Below are 20,267 nucleotides of genomic sequence, written 5' to 3'. Positions count from 1 at the left end.
TGGTAGATGCAGGGTTTCACCATGTTGGCTAGGCTGGTCTTGAACTCTTGACCTCAAGTGATCCATCCATCTTGGCCTCCCAAAGTGCTGGGATTACAGGCATGAGCCACCATGCACAGACTACTCCTGTGTGCTTTCTAACTGGTTTCTAGAAGGGAGACTTACTCCATCCCAGTATATCCCAGGTCAGATGCTGGAGGCAAGGCTGAGCAGGACATTTTCTTCCTTAAACATCTCCACTGGCTAACATGATAAAATCCAAATTCCCTAACTTACTTTTCCCTAGCTCCTGCCCACATCATCGCTACCCTCACCTCCCAACGCATCCACTATATTTAAGCTACAACACACTTCCTAACCTCAGACAAGCTGGGCCTTGTCATGACTTCAGGTTTGTGCAACCTACAAGAACCATGGCAATGTCACCTCCTCTGTGAAGCCTCTGATCACTTCCAGGCAGAGTCAGCCCCTCTGCCTCTCTGTGCCCACAGACTGTTGCTAAACTGTGACTTCAGCACTCACCAGTGTGATTTATAAAACTTTCTCTTCTCACTGTAGACCATGTGCCTCTTGGAGGCTGGGACAATGTCTTGATCGTCTTTTGATTTCAAATCCTAGGCCCAGTACATGGCATTTGGGAGGTGTTCAATAAATATTTGCTTCTTGACTAAACCCAAAGAACAACTTCAGTGGCAAACCAAGGAAAGCTATCCTTGGCTTTGCCGTGTGTGTGTGTGTGTGTGTGTGTGTGTGTGTGTGTGTTTGCATGTGTGTGTGATGGAGTCTCACTTTGTCTATCACCCAGGCTGGGCTACGATGCAGTGGTGCGATCTCGGCTCACTGCAACCTCCGCCTCCCGGGTCCAAGAGATTCTTGTGCCTCAGACTCTCAAGTAGCTGGGACTACAGGTGCACACAACCACACTCAGCTAATTTTTGTATTTTTAGTACAGATGGGTTTCGCCATGTTGGCCAGGCTGGTCTCAAACTCCTGACCTCAAATCATTCACTCACCTCAGCCTCCCAAAGTGCTGGGATTACAGCAGGCGTGAGCCACCACACCAGGCTGTCTTTGCCTAGTATTTATATTTTACCAACAAGCTGACTAAAGACATAGTAGGCAGCAAGCTTACCGAACTTCCAAGTAACACCCCCTAAAAAAAGCAATGGGAGAGGCAGTGTGTGCTAGGTAGTAGATTTTTAAAAGATTACAGTAGGAGAAAATAAACACCAAAACTAACCAAACAAAAAAGCTGTCTATTACAGTACAGGATGAAAGAGACTTTTCTCAAGTCACATCTTTATAACATGAGTGAGAGCCAAGGTTCTGAAGCCATGCTACCTGGGAGCAGTCCCAGCTCCTCCATTAACCAGCTGTGGGATCCTGAGCATCTTTTCTAACCTCTGGTTTTTTTCACTGTAATACAGAGATAAGAACAGTATCTAACTCACAGGATGTTATTTCGTGAATAATAACCTAATTGCACGTAGGATTTTGCCTACCTCAGTAAGATCTTTCATTATTATTTGTTGCTGTTGTTAAAAGCTGCTTCTAAGAACAGGGACGAGAAGGTGTAAAGCATTGTGATTAAGAGCAAGGGCTCTGAAATTACACTCCCCAAGTTCAAACACCAGCTTTAAGCTTAATAGTTGCCTGACCTTAACCAGTTACTTCACATTCTAAATCTCCATTGAACTCATCAATGGAGTTTATGATAGTATCCGTCAAAAATATTCACTTTTGCATTATTTCAAATTGGGAGGGGCAGAAGGAAATAAACTAAATACCTATTAATAGAAAACTGGGCCAGGCACAGTGATTCACATCTGTAATCCCAGCACTTTGAGAGGCAGGTGGATCACTTGAGCCCAGAAGTTTGAGACCAACCTTGACAACATGATGAAACAATGTCTCTATAATAAAATGCAGAAAAAACTAGTTGGGTGTGGTGGCACGGGACAGTAGCCCAGCTACTTGGAAGGCTGAGGCATGAGGATCACTGGAGCCTGGGAGGCAGAGGTTGCAGTGAGCGGAGATCACATCACTGCACTCCAGTGTGGGAGACAAAGTGAGGCCTGTCTCAAAAAAAAAAGGATGAGGTAGATTAAGACATACTGAAATCAAAAGTTCTTCAAAACTACATTCTTCTATTGGGTGCAGTGGCTCACACCTGTAATCCCAGCACTTTGGGAGGCCAAGGTGGGAGGATCACTTGAGGTCAGGACGTTGAGACCAGCCTAACCAGCATAACAAAACCCCTTCTATAGTAAAGATACAAAAATTAGCTAGGCATGGCGGTGCGCGCCTGTGGTCTCAGCTACAGAGGCTGAGGCATGAGAATCACTTGAACTCTGAGGCAGAGGTTGCAGTGGGCTGAGATCGTGCCACTGCCTGGGCAACAGAGAGAGAGAGAGTGTGTCTCAAAAAAAAAGTCTTTCATGAAAAAAGCAAGTTGTAATTTGATACATATAGTCTGACCCCATTTTGTAAAATGTTTTAGAAAGAGAAAAAGCATGTGTGTGTACATGCATGTGTGTAAATATAGGCAGCTCTTGCAAACATAGGCAGTAAATACAGGCAGCTCTTGCTTCGCTCAGTAATGTGAAACCATAAAAATGACCATGCAAAGTAACCTTAATCATCAAGGAGGAAAATTATGGTTTAAAATTTTCTGTCAAAACACTAAAAATTCTCTTGCTGTCAAGTTATAAATGAATAAGAAAATGAGAAAACAGCAAAACTATTTATTTTGTATACTCTAATTCAAAACAATAGAGTTGCTGAGAATGAGTGCTTCATTTCTTTGTAAAAACTGTTTCCAGAGTCATTGGAACAGCACCTGCCTTCTCACTGTTTAACACCCAACACGAAGTGGGTCTCTCTCCTATGCCTCTGCAAACTGTCATCCTCTTTTCTAGGTTTGGCTCCGTTTCTAACATTTTGTCCTTTGCACTTTCAATGTTGTGCAGTATCTTCAAGGGTGCCTTTAACGTGAAGCTTCTTTCCCCAGAGTCCCCTCCTCTGGACCCTCTTTGTCCTTTTCATGAAACCACTCTGCCCATTGATGTTGACATGCCACCTGCAGTGAGTTTCCCAGGCTGCATGTGCCACCTAAGCAGTGGCACTGTTCACATTCCCACAGTCCGCTATTTCGTCTACAATTCCATTACATTTGGCTTAAATTTCACTACCAGAATTACCACATTTTGTTTATTTGCTGAAATTTCATCTTTGTTGGCCAATTCCCTCTATCGATTGTCCATTTTTATAAAATGTCACATGAGTTTCCCACTAGGAGACAGGGAGGCAACGCAACTACACACTTTCCTGTGTGTGAACTGAACAAGCAGTGATCAATCACCAAAAGACTCTTAAAGAAGGAACACGATTGGTCAGTGATCATAGAGAACATTCGTTATGTACACAGTGCGTGGACTGAAGCTAACAGCCAAGTTTATACTCTGTGCAGCTACTCATCATACATATATCTTGGCAACTCAAATTGGAGACGAGTTCTTGGAGGACTGATGTTATTTAACCAAACCATAGTAACTGAAATTCATGCAGATTAGAACCATGAAAAATGAGGACTGTCCATAGAAAGAGCGTCATCTGTAAGTATATACGCTAAAGAGCTAACAGTGATTACGTTTCAGGAAGAGCTATGCTGTTTAAATTTTTTCTCAGTGACTAAGCTCTACACCTTGGGAATAGGTCTCAACATGGTGTTAATTTGCCTTCCAGGGAACATGTGGCAATGTCTGAAGGCATTTTCTGTTGTCATAACTTGGGGGGATGGGTAGATAGTTGCAACTGCCATTGAGTGGGTAGAGGCCAGGGATGCTGCTAACTCCTACATAATCAATCCCCCACAGCAAAGGCTTATCTGGTCCAAAAGGTCAACAGTGCCAAAGCTAAGTACCCCTGTTTAAACCAAAGAATTTCTTATTTTAGTTTAAATCAAAGAAACTTTGTTTAAATCAAATAATTTTTATTAAGCCAATTTGAATAGTGTCTTTCTCACCAAGTGGTAGGCAAAGACTAAATGACACAATGGCAAATAGAAAGTTCACAATAAATGCCATTAGTATCAGACGCTCTTACTGACTTCAAGCTGAATGGGTATCTTAACATGAGTTAGATTTGTGGTATTTTTACAAACATTAACTCACCTGATCTGATGCCAGGATGTGGCTGCCAAAAAGTTAATCTTGCCTTCAGCTCATAGACAGATCAAGTACCTAGCTCAAGACAGGGATCCAGTGCACCCACACTGTATTTCTCCCATACCTAGAATCCACATGTGGACCACATCAAGCAGCGAGCACACAGTTCTGGACAACACAGTTGTAAAAGCGTATTATACTTCCTGAGGACAACCAGGATATAAAAGATCTGAGAAGCGTAACATATGAGCAACAGTTCAATAAACTGGGGTAATTTGCCGGAAGAAGAGAAAAGGAGCAACTGAGGGACTGGATGTGGTAACAGTCCTAAAATTCTTGGGTGCACAGTACAATGAGAGGGCAGGGCAGAAAGTCAGACAGGAACAAGAAGTAACAGCCTCCTGTAACCTGGCAATCACACTCCTCGTTGTTTATCCAGGAGAAATGAAAACATTACATCCACAACAAGACTTGTACAAGAATGTCAACAGTTGCTTTATTCACCATAGCCCAAAACTGGACACAACTCAAATGTCCATCAACAGGGGAATGGAGAGGCAAATTATATCATATCTATACCATGGAATATTACTCAGCATAAGAAACTACTAATACATGGCACCATGCAGATGAAATTCACACAAAGAAGTTCATACTGATTACCCCATTTATATGAGGTTCCAGAAACGAATCCACAGTGAGAAAACAACATAACTGTGATTACCTGCAAGGGGGTGGGTGTTGGGGTGATTGGGAAACACAAGAGGGAACTAACGAGGGTAATAAAACTTTTTGTTCTATAGTTGACAGAGGTTTGGGTTCCACAGATAAAGGCATTTATCAAAGCTTATCAGGTGATACCTTAAGAGTTGTGCATTTTTCATTGTTATATAAATTTTATCACCAAATATATGCATGAACAAATATTGAACTCGAATTAATGTCTATGTAGGCTGAGATGTTTGAGAGTAGAGTACGTTGATGTCTGAACTTACTACGAAATGCATCCCCCAAAATAAGATGGGCTGGTCAATGGACAGAGAGACTGAAACATGTAGAGACGTGATAAAGTAAACAGTAAAAAGGCTAATGGTAGAATCCAGGTGGTTGGGTATAATGGCGTTCACTGTACAATTCTTTCAAGTTTGCTTCACATCTGAAAGGGTTCATGATAAAAAGCTGTGAGGAGGAGGAAGCAGCAACCAGTGGGGAGAACCACATGGGAAACAAGAGGTGGCTCGGAGGTCATAGGAGGAGAACACGAGGGGAAGAAGACAGCTGGTTTCAGCCAACACAGGGGCCTATGAAGGGCACAATTGCAAAAGGCCAGTGTGACCTGGGAACAGATAATCTTAGCTAACAGGGAGTCTCAGTACATGTGAGGCTGCTACTCAGACCTTTACTGTTGGAAGTTCTTGTTCCTGTGCGACCAGCTCTATCACTATCCAACTGTGTGGTCAGGGCAAGTAAGCCCTGCCTCTCTCTGGCTTTGGTTGAAGGAATGAACGTGCAATGCAGGGATCCGTTTAAAGGATCCCTACTAAACACTTTCCAGCTCTGATGATCTATTCTTCACAGCATCTGTGGAAACCATTTTTTTAAGACAGGAATCAAAGAATGCAGAGACACAATTACAGCTTCAGCAAGCTCCAGGCAGTTTCACACAGGCAAAATGAAGGAGCCTCCTGTGACATCACTGTATTCTCAAAGAAAGGACCTGGGTGAAAGCAGCTCTCAACTGTCTGCATGTGGACTATCCACTCTGTAGTTCAGACACAGCAAACACTAAATTAGTGAGCAGGAGCCCCCTGCCCTCCCCCCCAAAGCCCCACACACACCCCGCAGAATTCTGGGGCACAGAATCTGAGTGGAGTCAACATGTTCCCCACCTTAGGCATCTCGGTGGAAACGACGGTACAGAGAGTTGCAGGCATTTACCAAGGTTACACAGCCCGTTAACACAGTGAGGGCTACAATCCAGGGCCCTGGGCAGACCATAGGGATTCCCTGGAAAAGCGCTGGGCCCCAGAGAACCCTCCTGAATTTCAGGAGTGCCTATAACCAGCCCCTTCTATCTCTGCCTTTGGGGCTCTGGTTTCCAAGGAAACCAGAGTCTTGTGCTTCAGATATTAAAGAAGAGGGAAAGATGTATGTTTCTCAAGCCAAAGTCTATTGCCTCACAAACCAAAAACAACCTCTGGCAGGACTTCCTTCCCACCATTCTCCATGGGGGGAGGTGGAGTTAGGGACAGACTACTTAGAGGGCAACACTGGGAAGTGGGGGTGTGGAGGAAGTCTCTGGAGTGCCTGGGGGTGGGGGAAGTCCTGCTCCTGTCCTGGAATGACTGTGGTCATCACCTAGGGGAAATCTGGGATCCTCCTCATGCAGGATAACAGGATACCCATCTAGGTCCAGATGTGCCACAGCTGCAAGCAGGGCCCTGACAGGAAGTGGAGGCCCCAAAAGAATAAGACCCATGGGAGAGAGAAGAACGTAGCTGCAGTGCCGTCCCTTCCTCCGACTACATGCCTACTAAACTCCAGCTGGAGCCACAAGGCTGCCAAGCTGATGGGGGCTGATGGATGGAATGATAGGTGAGGTGAGAGAATGAACGAGGGGTAGGGAAGGGGGTCAGACATTGTCCTGCCTTCTAGCCCCGAGGGGTGCCAGGTAAATGTTCAGCATTCAAGCCAGGACCTAGAAAGAGCATAGCTGAAGCCTCTTCCGAAGAAGTAAAGCCCTACCCAGGGGCAAGAAAATTTCCATACTGACGGATTTGTCTAGAAGTGGCCTGAATGTCTTCCCAGCAGTGGTGATGCATCCCCAGCTGAAGGGAAGGAGGGAGTCATCTGCACACTTCTCCTGCTCCCCAGGCCTTCTCCACCCTTACCCCACACTCACCTCGGTGAGCTCAGAGGTTCTTGGCAAGGACTTGCTCTCTGGGGACCACAGCAAGCCCACAGGGGTCAGAACTGCTCGTCCCTCCAGAGAGCCTGGAGCCTGGGAGTCTGCAAGTACAAGCCCAGTTGGCAGCCACGGCTAAATCCCTGCTTCCCAAACCAAAGCCCAGCCCACCCAGACGTCCTGCCAGGTGGGGTAACTGCAGAGCCGCATCTGCCCTTTCTCCACTCACAAAGCAGCAATGATCAGAGGGACTGGCTTTGCTCCTCCCCCATCTGAGTGACTCTGGGTCTCTGTGGCTGTGGCCCGGGAAAGGTAGGGAGAAGGCCAGAAGGACTGGGAGATTAAGGACACCTCCCTTTGTTCCTTCTGGGAACAGACTAACTGCATCCCTGTGGGAAGACTGGGAGGAGGAAAGCAGCCTTTTAAAATTAAGCAAATAAATAAATAAATAAAACAGAGATAGGAAATCCTGGCCCCACCTTAATTACACTGGAAGTGTATAATCCTCAGGAAGAGTAACTGATTCCCACCCCACACTCCCATTTACTCCCGGTTGCCAATTTCCGGGGAAATAACCACAGCCTCACAGTGAAGCTGCGCCAGAAGGGTGTTGAGGCCTGCAACAGGCTCTGGGAATTCCCTAGGCCTGGGTTTGTTCCAAGCGAAGAATCCAGTAAGGCCTCCCAGGTATTTCTCAGGGAAATACCATCTGCAGGACCTATCATTCATATCCACCTCCAACCAACACTCCGAGCACAAGTCTAGCCAGGACTCTCAAATTTTAAAATCCCACAAACTTCTGTAAATCCAGTTCACAATTCTGAATTCCTCCTTAAATTTAACCCCAAATTCCTCTGAGCTCCCCTGGGTAATGGTGAACTAATCGCCTTTCCACCCTGGTCCACCCTTCAGATGCCCTTGGGTTGGTGGAGAGAGGAGAAAGCATCCAGCCCACCTGCTTCTTCCTGGCTGTCCCTCAAGGGTCAGCACAATCATCCCCATCGGAAAGGAGAAGACAGAGAGATAAGGGAGCTAAATCTTGTTCCCTTCCACTTCCAGGATTAGCAAGCAGCTGTCTCAGAATCACCAGCCCCTCCCTCGTCCAATACCCAGGCACTCTCAGCAGCCTGGCCCTCCAGCAGGACTGTCTGCTCATGCATCCCCACACTGCACATTGCTGCTTCCCAGGCATGACAGATGCAGCCGCTATTCAGTGTTTTCATGCCAGGACAAAAGCTTCTCCAGAAGCACAAAGCCAACAGGGAGGCAGACAGGGCTGACTTCAATAGAAGCCACCTGCCGGGGCCCCTCCTCTGCCACACCCCTCCCCCCAACCCACCACACACACACATGCAAACATACATACACCTTGTTCAAACCTCTCCAACTTGTGCTGACCCAGAGTCAGGTGACTTTTGCTCTGAATCACTGATTCTCCCAGAGCAGGGAGACTGTTGCCATTTCTGAAACAGTATTCCGTAGGATGTTAATAAGCGCTAAGTAAAAAAGGTGTTATACAGATGGCAGAAACATTAGGTTAAACCAAGTTAAACAGATTCGTTCACAGTAGAACTTCTCAGAGCCTTTAATTCAGTAATGTGCACTGCAGACTGCTCCCCAATTTAGGTGATCGGAGTGTCTCGGGACTGGTGCTGCGCTTGGAGAAATGGGTGGCCCCTTTTCCCAAGTTCACCTAGTTCCCTGAACATAGCTCTTCTACCACTAGAGTACATAAGAAATACCTTGTTTACATGTTTCCCCCTCAAGCCTGCAGTGAACAGATGAATGGACAGATTAATAAGTACACACACATACACACTTATGGTGCACTCATCTTCTTATTCAATTCAAGTGAATGAAGCTTCTGCAAGGACCATTAGTTTTCATAAAAGGGACTGAACACATGTACACCCTCAAGTCAACCTTGACTACAGATCATCTGTGCTTATGTCACACCACGGACAGCTATCAGCCCCCGGAGGAGCCGGCTGGTTTTATTCCCTTATCAAATCCTCCCCCACCCAGATCTTATGCACTGTTTTGCATCTGGCTATAAAGGAAGTTGGGTGACTGCTTTCAGTGTACTGTACACATCAGCAGTCAGTGAGAAGTCACCACTGTAACCATCACACATGGTCTGGGTGAGCTGAGCCACGAACACCACTAATTCCAGCAATCTGAAAGGAAAAGCAGGAAGGCCCACCAAGCTTGTTTGGCAAGGGGACCCTGAGAGGCTCCATCCAACCAACCCGCCTCCCTCCGTGGGCCAGATAACAAATGGACAGGTAACAATGAGTGAGACACTCAGACAGGCGTAAATCTTCGACATTTCCCGGAAAGTCTAGTGCTTTCGTATTCAAACAACGTATCTCAGGTTTTCTTTTGGATCTGAAAGTAGGACCCCTCCCCAACCCCAGGAAAAACTGTCAGACGGACCCTAACTTCGGGTTGGAAAAATATAGCCTGTGTACTCTGGTGTATACCCAGCAGCCTCTGCGATTTCCTGGGATAGGCTTTTCGCTTCATTCATAATGAAGCAGACCCTGAAAAGGTGTCTTCCACTGACCTCTGCAGGCAGCTGAACCCAAAAGCAGATGCTCACCTCCCCTATGATGGGGTGCAGAGCACTCTCAAGCTCCTCACCCTCACAAGAAGCCTCTGCCTCTTCAGCAGGCTACCCCTGCTCTGAAGCCACTGACTGTTCCTGGCCTGCATGTTTCTTACAATGCCTTCAGCAGAGATGCAGATTGTGGTTAGTGTCTGGGTACCTCAAGGGGCTGGGGAATTCCTCATGCTCTGGTTGTGACCTACAAGGGAGGAGGCTCTGGTGTCAGCTCACCCCTCCTGCCCCCAGAAACATCAGAAGAAAATATGATGAGATACTGCCAGGCATTACAGAAAAGTCTCTATCACTAAATACAAGTGTGTGCTGCCTCACCTTAGGATAAATGCGGGAGCTGATTCCCACCCTGTTTCCCAATTTTTCTTCTTGCTCATTTGGCAAAATTAGTTTAATCTATAGAAACTGGGAATGGAAGAGAACACAGACAGCCCTTTCTATGGAAGCCCCTCCCACCTGCTTTTCAAGCAGCCCCAGCCCCACCCCAGAGAGAAGAAACACGAAGGCCCCTTTTCCAAGCTCCTGCCAATACCCCACCCAGGCCTCTTCCCCCTGGACTCTTCTCAAGGCCAGAGAGAATTCCTTTGTTCCACTCATTATTCCATTTATCTTCTCTAACTGGGCGGGATTATGTCTGGAAGTAGCTGCTTCTGAAGCTGACACTTTAATGCTTGATTTTTTTAAACTCTATTGTTTAAATACCAGTTTTGCCTCTGAGGCAGCCAAACCTCATGTTCTGCCTGTTAATTATCAGCTGCTAAGTAGCACTTTTCTCACTGGAGCTGATGACCTCTGGGCCACTGAGGGTAAGGATGCCAGTGCTGGAAAAGGAGGCTCCAGCACTAACATTCATCAAAACCCAAAAAAGACAAACAGGCAGAAAACTGATCTATTCCTGTGCATATGGCTGCACCTCCTCGAAGTGCCAGGCATGGTGCTTGCTTGCACTTGGAGATATCAAGCAAGTAAGACATAGTTCTTGTCCTCAAGGAGCTCAGTCTAGCAGGGGAGGGCCTGGCAGGGGGCTGTAATTCAAGTGCATAGTGGTCGTGCAGGCAGAATGAACCGTCACTAGGGCAGAAGAGGGAGGCAGTTCCGCCTGGAATTGGGCAGGGGAGTAAGGGGTAAAATCTATTATAAGCCTCAAAGGATAAATACATTTCTATCAGAAAAAAACATAAGAGAAGCAAAGATCCAGATCTAAGAGAAGATGTGGAAGCAGTCCAATGCACGGCAGAGCAGTAAGGAGTGCTCTCCTGGAAGGGAGAAGGTGGAAGGCAGGACAAACCAGCTTGCTTTAATGCCACGTTTAGGAGTTTGAATTGTACACTGGAGGTGAAGGGAGGCTACTGAAAGTCTCTAAATAGAAATGACATTTGCCATCACCGGGAATGGATGGCTGAATCTCTCAATGCCTCTGAAGAAAACCAGGTCAGTGTTAACAAGTGTTAACATGCAAATAAACAGGGACACTTCCCTGTGGAGCAGGATGCAAAGAAGCAGAGGGACACATGGCCCACACCAGCTGGATGGCCCTCGGGCTGTCCCTGTAGGGCTCCACTAAGATTCAGACCTTTCCTCTGGCTCTCAGCAAGGCCTGACAATTGGAAGGATCCTGGAATGATGTTGCATCTCTGCATCTCCCTAGAGCCCTTGGCAGATCAGGCACTCTGACATACATGTGCCATGACTTGAAGTGGCAGGGACCACACCACAGCTGTCCTCAAATACCTGCTGAAGACTGAGTGCAGAGATGAAGGTGATGTGTTCTGTGAGGCTCTGAAGAAGCAATGAGCACCAAAGGATTTCACCAACTCAAGGAACCACATCTCAAGATTCAAAAAACATACAACTTTAACAACAGCACATTTTTCTTTAATGGTAAGATTTTCTTGAAAAGGGAGAAGCTCCTTACCATTGGAAGAATTTTAAGCACAGATGTGATAGATTGGTGGTTGCCAAACCCAGATAATTATCACTTGAGGAGCATATTAAAAATGCACATTCCAGATTACCTCCTCTTGGACTCAATTAGATACAAAGAGTGGGACCCAGGAATCTGTACCTTGAAAGGCTACCCACAGGTGAGTCTAACAGTCACCCTGGTTTTGGAGCCACTGGGCCACGTGACCATCTGTTAGGATGTAGTCCTCAACGAGATGAACTCAGATGAACTCCTCTTTTTTTTTTCTTAAGTCAGGGTCACATTCTGTCACCCAGGCTGGAGAACAGTGGTGCAATAGCAGATCTCTGCAACCTTGACCTTCCAGGCTCAAGTGATCCTCCCACCTCAGCCTCCTGAGTAGCTCGAACCATGTGCGCACGCCACCACGCCCATCTAATTTTTGTATTCTTTTGTAGAGACAAAGTTTCCCCATGTTGCCCAGGCTGGTCTCCAACTCCTGGGTTCAAGCCACTGGTCCACCTCAGCCTCACAAAGTGCTGGGATTATAGGCATGAGCCACTGCGCCTGGCCTTACAAACTAAATACTTCAAGATCCCTTTCTAAATGAATACCTTCTACTTGCCCTCTCACCTGGGTTCAAAACCTCTCCCTGTGTTCTTTCTCAAACCCCATTCCAGCACAGATAAGTCTTTACCATGATTAGAAAAATTATCTCAGAATCTTGCCTTGTCTAAGAGAATTTTCTGTGATGATAAAATGTTCTCTATCTGTGCTGCATAAAACCATGGCCACTGAGTGCTTGAAATATGGCTAGCACTACTGAGGAGCTGAATTTAAAATTTTACTAATACTTAATCTTAATTTTAATAGCCGCATATGGCCAGTGGCTACCACAGAGGCCAGTGCAGCTTTCTGTAAAAGAGAGTTTCTGTATTCTCTGTGGGATCCAGGCAAACAAGTAAATTCTGGCCCTACTCCCTCCACCACTCCTCTGAGCTCGTCTCCAGCCTGAAGAGATCCACCTGATCACAGAGAGATTTAATTCAAAGATGACAGCAGGAAAGGAGGGGCTCTGCAGCAGCTATACCAGAGGCAACAGGTACAGGGAACACAGTGCCTGAACAAAAACTCTCACCCCCAAGGACTTCACCCTGTTCTGCTCAGAAAAGTAATTAACACCAGCAGTTGTCACCCCATCCTGGGCAGCAGGGCCTGACACCTGGTGCCATTTCCCAGCTTCCCCGGAGCAAGCAGCCCTCAATCTCATGCATGACCTAAAACATCCCTTAGTTGACTAATGCTGGAGTCTCAAAACTGGTTTGTACTGGAACTTTTGACTCTATTGGGGTATGGAAGTCCAAGGGACAGAAACTGAATCTCCAAAGAAAGAAAGAGAGAAAGCAAGCTAAGTTTATTCCAGACCTCAAAAGGTTTCATCAGGAAAATAGATCATCTGTACATTTCCAAACATAATTGGTTTCTTGCCCAGCTACAGCACACAGGCCAAAATCAAACCTGACCAAGTACTCCAGATTAACATGTGGTGTCTTCTAGCCTTGATTTCTATACCCCATAAACACTCTGGGCCATTTCTCCCAGCATCTGCCTTGACACAGACACGCACTGAATCTACGAACAAAGTGGTAACTGAGTTGAGATGTAAGTATTGCCTCAGCCTTCTGAGACACAACAACACAGACCTGTGCAGCAGCAAAAAATGCCAGGTGGGAATCAGGAACCACCTGTCTTATTTAAACAGCTCTCAGTGTCCAGGGAGGAGACCAGCAACCTTCCATGTATGAGTTGGTACAACAGCTCTCTCACCTGGAGGACAATGGTGCTTTCTCAAGATTCCCTCAGTCTAAGCATTGACTACTTCCCTTTGGAGACATAGCTGGCCTGCCATAAAGACACAATCTCTCAGAGGAAAGGAGAGTGGAAGGTGTGGGTCGGAAACGAAGGACAAAAGAAAAACTACACAGGAAAAGCACTGCAGGGGGAGGGGCAAAAACCACTCATTACAGACCAGACCAGACACTTTTTCTGATGTTTTCAAGAAGACGGTTTTACCTGCTTCTTTCTTTACAGAGAGAGAGAGAGAGAGAGAGAGAGAGAGAGAGAGAGAGAGGAAAGAAAGAGAAAAAGAAAAAGAGAAAGAAAGACATGTTGCAACTTCCTTTGTCACAGCATGTACTCAGGAACAGACAGACTCAACCCATTGCTTCACCTTCCCATCTGCACTAACCGTCAGCTCCATCCCAAGCCCTGACCTCTGTTCTTTCAGCTCCTGAGCTACAAGACACAAACTCGGCCTCCCCATCTCCCTGCACACAGTCTCCCACTCCTTCACCTAGGAAGTTAAAATCAAAAAGGAAGAGATTCTTCAGAGCAAAAGAGAAGCCATATGAGGACCCAAAGGAGGATAAAAGGGGCTCTGCCACAGCTTCAGCCCAGCCATTCCTTTTTCATGCCTCCTTTGCCACTTCTCCCTGGCTCTATGTAACTGTCAGTTCACACCAATGTCGAGCACTGCCTATTACCCAGATTCTCAGAAAGGCAGCATCTCTCCCTCCTCAGCCAAACAAAATATGGGAGCCCCAGTGGAGTTCCTCACACTTCTCCTTAGAAACCATCCCACTGGCCATATTTTCATCTGCACCCTCCCCTGGATGTGTCACAAGTGTGTGTCCATGAGTATACTCTGCCCGTGCAGGCAGTGATCCCACCCTCTTCTCCCTCACACCTTGAAGAGCCCATCATGTGTCTCTGCGTCCTTTACTGGTCACCTGGTGCCCGGACACTTATCCCCCCACCCACTCCCTGAACCTCTTCCTTCAGATATAAAACCAGGAACCACACCACCGGGCCTACAAGGGGCGAGTGAGAAAATGCAAGAAGTGGTACAATCTGGATTCTGAGATGAAGTCTCCTTTCATTCATTTTACACACACAAGTGTTCGTTCCTCTAAACTCTAAGTTTCCAAAGGCAGAGCCTACAACTTATTCTTATCATCGCGGTGATTTGCACAAAGTACTCCATAAATATTGGATGATAAACTTAAATTGCTAGATCATCTAAGTACCCATTGCAATGGAGTCACAAAGGACCCCCAATGCTGTGAGAGAGAGAGAGCCTAGGTTTTAGAGTTAGACACACTCATTAATAAGCCTCAGGCCTTTGAAATTGCTACTCCTCTACCTGGTCCCCCTTCCCACCCACCAAGTACCTTTTTTGTCTGTTTTAAATACTAATGTATACCCAGAGCCCAAGATAATGCTTAGCACTTAGTAGGTGTTCAATAAATAATTGCTAATGAATGAATTATTCTGTATATGTTTGAACATGTTTTTTCTGTAAAATGAGGACTTTCACTTTACAGTGAAAGGACTATTTTAAGATTAACAAAAATGTAAGTAAAACACCTAAAACAATGCTGATACATAGTATCTGCTCAATAAAGACTTGTTATTAATCTGGGAAACTTTCACAGAGTTGTTAAGTTTCCAACAGTTATCTGAATGATAGAAAATTGTCATATTGTATCAAAGTCAATCTGCTGTTTTGATCTATCCTTAGGAAAGCTGTACAAGTAACTCTTGGCACTGCTAATTAGTTTTCTTGAGTAGTAAGTTGTTTTGGATCTCAAGGGTATATAGAAGGCACCCATGGGCAAATCCTGCTTAGAAAGCAGGGGTCTAGTCTAAGCTGCTAGAAGGAATCATTGTTCTAAATTCTTCTCATCTCATATAGCAGAGGTATTAAAGGGGTCTAACCCAAGAGGATGACCCTTGACTGTTCTGCCATTCCAAGCTAATCCTGCCATCTGGGCCTCCTGATGGCCAGTCAGCAGGGAAGACAGAAGGCAGGCATGAGAAGAATAAACGTTTATAAACATTGGCTGAGTGAATAAAAACACTGTGGCCAGGAGAAAGGTGAAGTAAGACCGTCCTGCAGAAACTGAGGACAGAGATGGTGGCTCTCAGTACCCGAGGCTCCCTGGGACCCAGGCTGGCCACTTGTTTACCAGCATCAGTCTATTTTCCCAGCAGTGCAGATGCAACAACAGTGATGAAGAAAGGCCATCAGTGCAGACCTTGCTTCAAGGTCAAGTCTGGTCCTGTTGATTTACAACGAGGAAACTGAGTGAGGCCCAGGCAGGTCCTAGGACTTACTTGGGGCCACAAAGGTAGAGTTACCAGCCAGGTCTCTGAGATTCCAGTCTAGTGTCAGGTTTTTTTCCTGTGCAAATCTGTTGGGGCATGGAGTTAAGCAGCCCCATGAGGTTGAAATCTCCTACCTCAGTCCCAGCAACTGGGTACTTGATACAGTCTGGATATCTGACACCTTTAAATCTCATGTTAAAGTATGATCCCCAGTGTTGGAGGTGGGGCCTGGTGGGAGATGTTTCCAACATGGGGCAGATCCCTGGCTTGGTGCCCTCCTTGTGGTAATGAGTTATCACTCCAAGTTCATGCAAGATCTGGTTGTTAAAAAGAATCAAGGGCCTCCCCCACCCCCATGCTTCCTCTTCGCCACATGTGATATGCCTGCTCCCCCTTCATCTTCCCCCATGAGCAAAAGCTTCCTGAGGTCCTGACCAGAAGCAGATGTTGGTGCCACAATTCTTGTATAGCCTGCAGAACTGTCAACAATAAACCTCTTTTCTCCATAAATTACCCAGTCTCAGATACTCCTTTATAGCAACACAAAATGGACTGATAGAGTGTTTAACACTGGTCCCTCTTGCAACACACAGGACCATGACCAGCAGGTAGAAAACCATAGACTGCATCTGCGTGTCCGTGCCGTATCTGTAGCTAACTAAAAAATGCCAAGAGCTGTACGAAAGCTGGCAAGCTCCACATCTGTCCCTTTCTCAGTTAAAATTCTCCAAAGGGCAAAAGGGTCATCTCCACGACTGAACAGGAATAGGAGGGGCCCTGGAAGAGGGAGAAGGAGGAGAGACATCAATGGGAAACCGCAGTCAGAGTCCTTATAAGAACAAGAACTCTGTTAGCAGAAATAGAAAGTGCCTGCTTGATTCAGCAGATCCAAGTGGGTAGAAAGAAGACATACTCAGAGGACTGTCTAAGAGCAGCTTTTCAGCAGCAGGAAGAACAGGGACAGACAGTGAGAGAGATCATCACTCCACCCCAGCTCAGTCTCAGAGCGCATAGCCCAGTACTATCCCACCCGTGGGCCTGCCACAGCCCCTAACTCTGAGGATTACCACTAGTACATTACATTTATGTCAGTGGCATCCACAATTACTCAGTTATCACACCTTTATTCAGTAGCTAAGTATAATGCACAGTACCAAAATACTCTAGGATTCTTTTTTCATAGACAGGGTCTTGCTCTATCACCCAAGCTGGAGTACAGTGACATGATCACAGCTCACTGTAACCTTGACTTTCTGGTCTCAAATGATCCTTCCACCTCAGCCTCCTGAATAGCTGAGGCTATGGGTATGTTCCAACACAGCTGGCTAATTTTTTAATTTTTTGTAGAGACTGGGTCTTGTTACGTTGCCCAGGCTGATCTCAAACTTCTGAGTTCAAAAGATCTTCCAACCTTGGCCTCCCAAAGCACTGAGATTACAGGCATGAGCCACCACACCTGGCCTGAATTTTTTAATGAGGGCATACAGTCACTACATGGAAACAAGAGGATACAAAAATAATGAAGATGTGGGTTCTCAAGGAATTTACAATCTAATCCACTATCTAAAGAGATGCCTCGCATTCCTGTGTGGAATCTGGAGACAATGTGCAGAAATGGCATGTTGAAAAGGGAAGGAAAAGAAGTAAGAACAGGTCATCAGCCTCAGACCTCAGGTGGCTGAAGGAGAGAATGCAGTTGGTGTCTGCCATGTTTTTGCATCCTTCAATGACACTTTCTGTCACTGACCTTTCTGTCACCAACCACATCACTGATCTTTATGGCAAAGAAATCATCTGCCATATGACTGGTGAGACGAAGGTGAAGGCAGACTAAGATGAATCTTTACCACATGCTGCTATGTTGGCTGCCCAGGATGTGGCCCAGAGCTGGGTATCGCTGCCCTACACATCAAACTCTGAGCCACAGGAGGAAATAGAACCAAGATCCCTGGACCTGGGGCCCAGGCAGCCCTCAGAGCCTTTGCCCACTTGGGTATGAAGATTGAACGGATTGAGGATGTCACCCCCAATCCCTCTGACAGCACCCGCAGGAAGGGGTTTGCCGTAGTCACTGTCTATGCATAGGAGTCCTCAAATATTTTCCATTAATAAATTGCATTCCTGTTTAGAAAAAAAAAACACACAGAGAAAGAGAGAGACAGAGAGATGCCTTGTACATAAAGAAATGCACTTAGGCTGGGCACAGTGGCTCACGCCTGTAATCTCAGCACTTTGGAAGGCCAAGGTGGGTGGATCACAAGGTCAGGAGATTGAGACTATCCTGGCTAACACGGTGAAACCCTGTTTCTACTAAAAATAAAAGTAAAGATAAAAAAATTAGCCGGCCATGGTGGCGGATGCCCGTAGTCCCAGCTACTCAGGAGACTGAGGCAAGAGAACTGCTTGAACCCGGGAGGCAGAGGTTGCAGTGAGCCAAGATCTCGCACCACTGCATTCCAGCCTGGGCAACAGAGTGAGACTCCATCTCAAAAAAAAAAGAAAGAAAGAAAGAAATGCATTTAAACAGTAAAATAAAGGGTAAAAGTGTATCGGCAAGTTTGATGGGGAAGGATGGGAAGACCCACTTTTGGTGTGAAAGGCTCTGGGAAAGCAGCATCACTGCAGGGTGGAATAGGTAGATCCAGACAGGACAGGAGACGGGCATGGTACAAAGAAGATGCAGATGGAGAGAGGCTGAGTGTGAGGGTGGAAAGCAGGATTCTGTTAAAGAAACAACATATATAAGTGACTTAAGCTGGGGAGAAAAAAAAAAAGTATACATTAAAAAAAAACAGATTGGGGCCAGATCTGGGAAGGATTTGGATATCTCATGTATTCTGCAGACAAAGAGACCCACTGAAGGGCTTAAGCTGGGAAGCTACATGATCAGAGCTGGGCTCTAGGCAAACTAATCCCCACTGAACACCAAAGAATCAAGGGGGCAAGACCTACATTCCACAGCTGAGGGTTCTTAGAGTTAGCCACATGTTTCAACTGCCCATCCCACTCCCACTACTTCTACTCCTTCCCTCTCTGGTTACACCTCAAACCCAAATTTATTTTCTTTTAAAGAACCTGAGGCCAGGTAGCCAAATCAAATGCATGAAGTAAGGACAGTTTGAGACCCAGGAGAGGGGGCACTGCTGCCCTTCCTCCTCCCCTCTGTGAGCACAGGTCACTAGAGCACATCAGGGGAAGGGAACACAGAGGATAGGAAGTCATGGAGAGTCCCAAGTGGACTCTGCTGGAAAGGACATGGTGCTCACGAGCCTGGCAGTCAGAGGGAATGACAGCCTTCAGCATGTCTGCAAGAGCAAGCATTTCCCAGACGGATTACTATGCATGCTCATTTTCTCCCTATGGCCTCCATTTACCAGAGATCTGGATGTCTGTAAGGAGGGAGAAGGCAAGGGATGGCCCCTTGCAGGCCTCTCGGGCTCAGCAGAGCAGCCAGACTGCTCCAAGCTGCAAAGTATATGCAGCCTCCTCCTCAGGCCACCTGCATTCCGAGGATTCTCCAAGCTCCAGGCACATGGCCTTTAGTGTCCAAGGCTCTCCCGGCAGAACCCTTTGAGCTCTGCAGAAGCCAAGCATGACAAGCAATCTGCAGATTCCCCACTTAGAGAGGCTGCCCTTCTCCAGCTCCTGTGAAGCCTGGCCATTAGAATCCTACTAACCTTCTTCTAGGAATCACAGAAGCCAAGGAAGGCAGTCAGGATAGTGAAAGACAGAGGGTATGGCTATTCTGACAGGGGTTTCTTCTGTCAGAGTTAAAAATAAACTCTTAGCAACTATACCTAACTCTTCCCCTGCACAGGCCAATGGGTCCTGTCAGATAAATCTTTCCTTGCAGAGGAAAGAGGCCTCAGTGGGGAGAGGTGGGACAAGGAGGCCATGGAGACTTGATCAGAGTATGTAACTCTAGCTGAAGACAGAGGGCTCCTTCAGTCCTACCTCTCGATTGCCATCACTCTCCACCATGCACCCCTTCCCCCAAGTGAACCCTAATCCCAAGAAGCAGACAAAGAGCCCTCCTAGGCCACGATTAGTATCACCACCTGTCCAGGGATTAGAAAAATCAGAAAGAATACTAACGTCAAACTGAAGAACAGAATGCCAATGTCAGACTCTGCCCACTATCTGTCAGCTAAGCAGATATGCTCACTACCTGAGCCCCTTTGCTCATCTTGCTCCCCAAGTCTCCAGGATCCCTAAGGAGTAGAGGAGTAGAGGAAGAGGCCACACCTCCATGGACACACATCAATATTGCAGCCAAGAGGTAGAAGAAACCCATGCACACTGTGACGTTCTGCACGTGGCTGAGCTGGGAGGGCCAAAGCTGCCACAGCCTGACTCAGGAAGGAGGTCCTGAGAGCCAGGGCCTAGTTATTCTTGGAAGCTGACAAGATGAGGTCACGCTTTTGAATGTGGTAGCCCAAAGCCTTACACTGTGGAGGTGAAGAACATAACATAGCAACAGGGCAGGAGTACATGGTAGGTAGCATG

The 20,267-nt window shown here is 46.5% G+C and overlaps 1 protein-coding gene and 1 pseudogene across 1 annotated transcript in view; one reads left to right on the top strand and one right to left on the bottom strand.

The window, feature by feature from the left end:
* MAPKAPK2 (MAPK activated protein kinase 2) overlaps nucleotides 1-20,267 on the bottom strand; it is a 48,091-nt gene that overhangs the window by 19,420 nt on the left and 8,404 nt on the right. The gene's annotated exons all lie outside the window — the stretch shown is intronic.
* On the top strand, nucleotides 17,376-17,846 carry LOC108589186 (small ribosomal subunit protein uS11 pseudogene; annotated as a pseudogene).

Source organism: Callithrix jacchus, chromosome 19 (assembly GCF_049354715.1).
Source record: "Callithrix jacchus isolate 240 chromosome 19, calJac240_pri, whole genome shotgun sequence".
Taxonomy (NCBI): Eukaryota; Metazoa; Chordata; class Mammalia; order Primates; family Cebidae; genus Callithrix; species Callithrix jacchus.
Note: the sequence above shows the minus strand (reverse complement) of the source record. Positions and strands in the feature narration are given on the sequence as shown.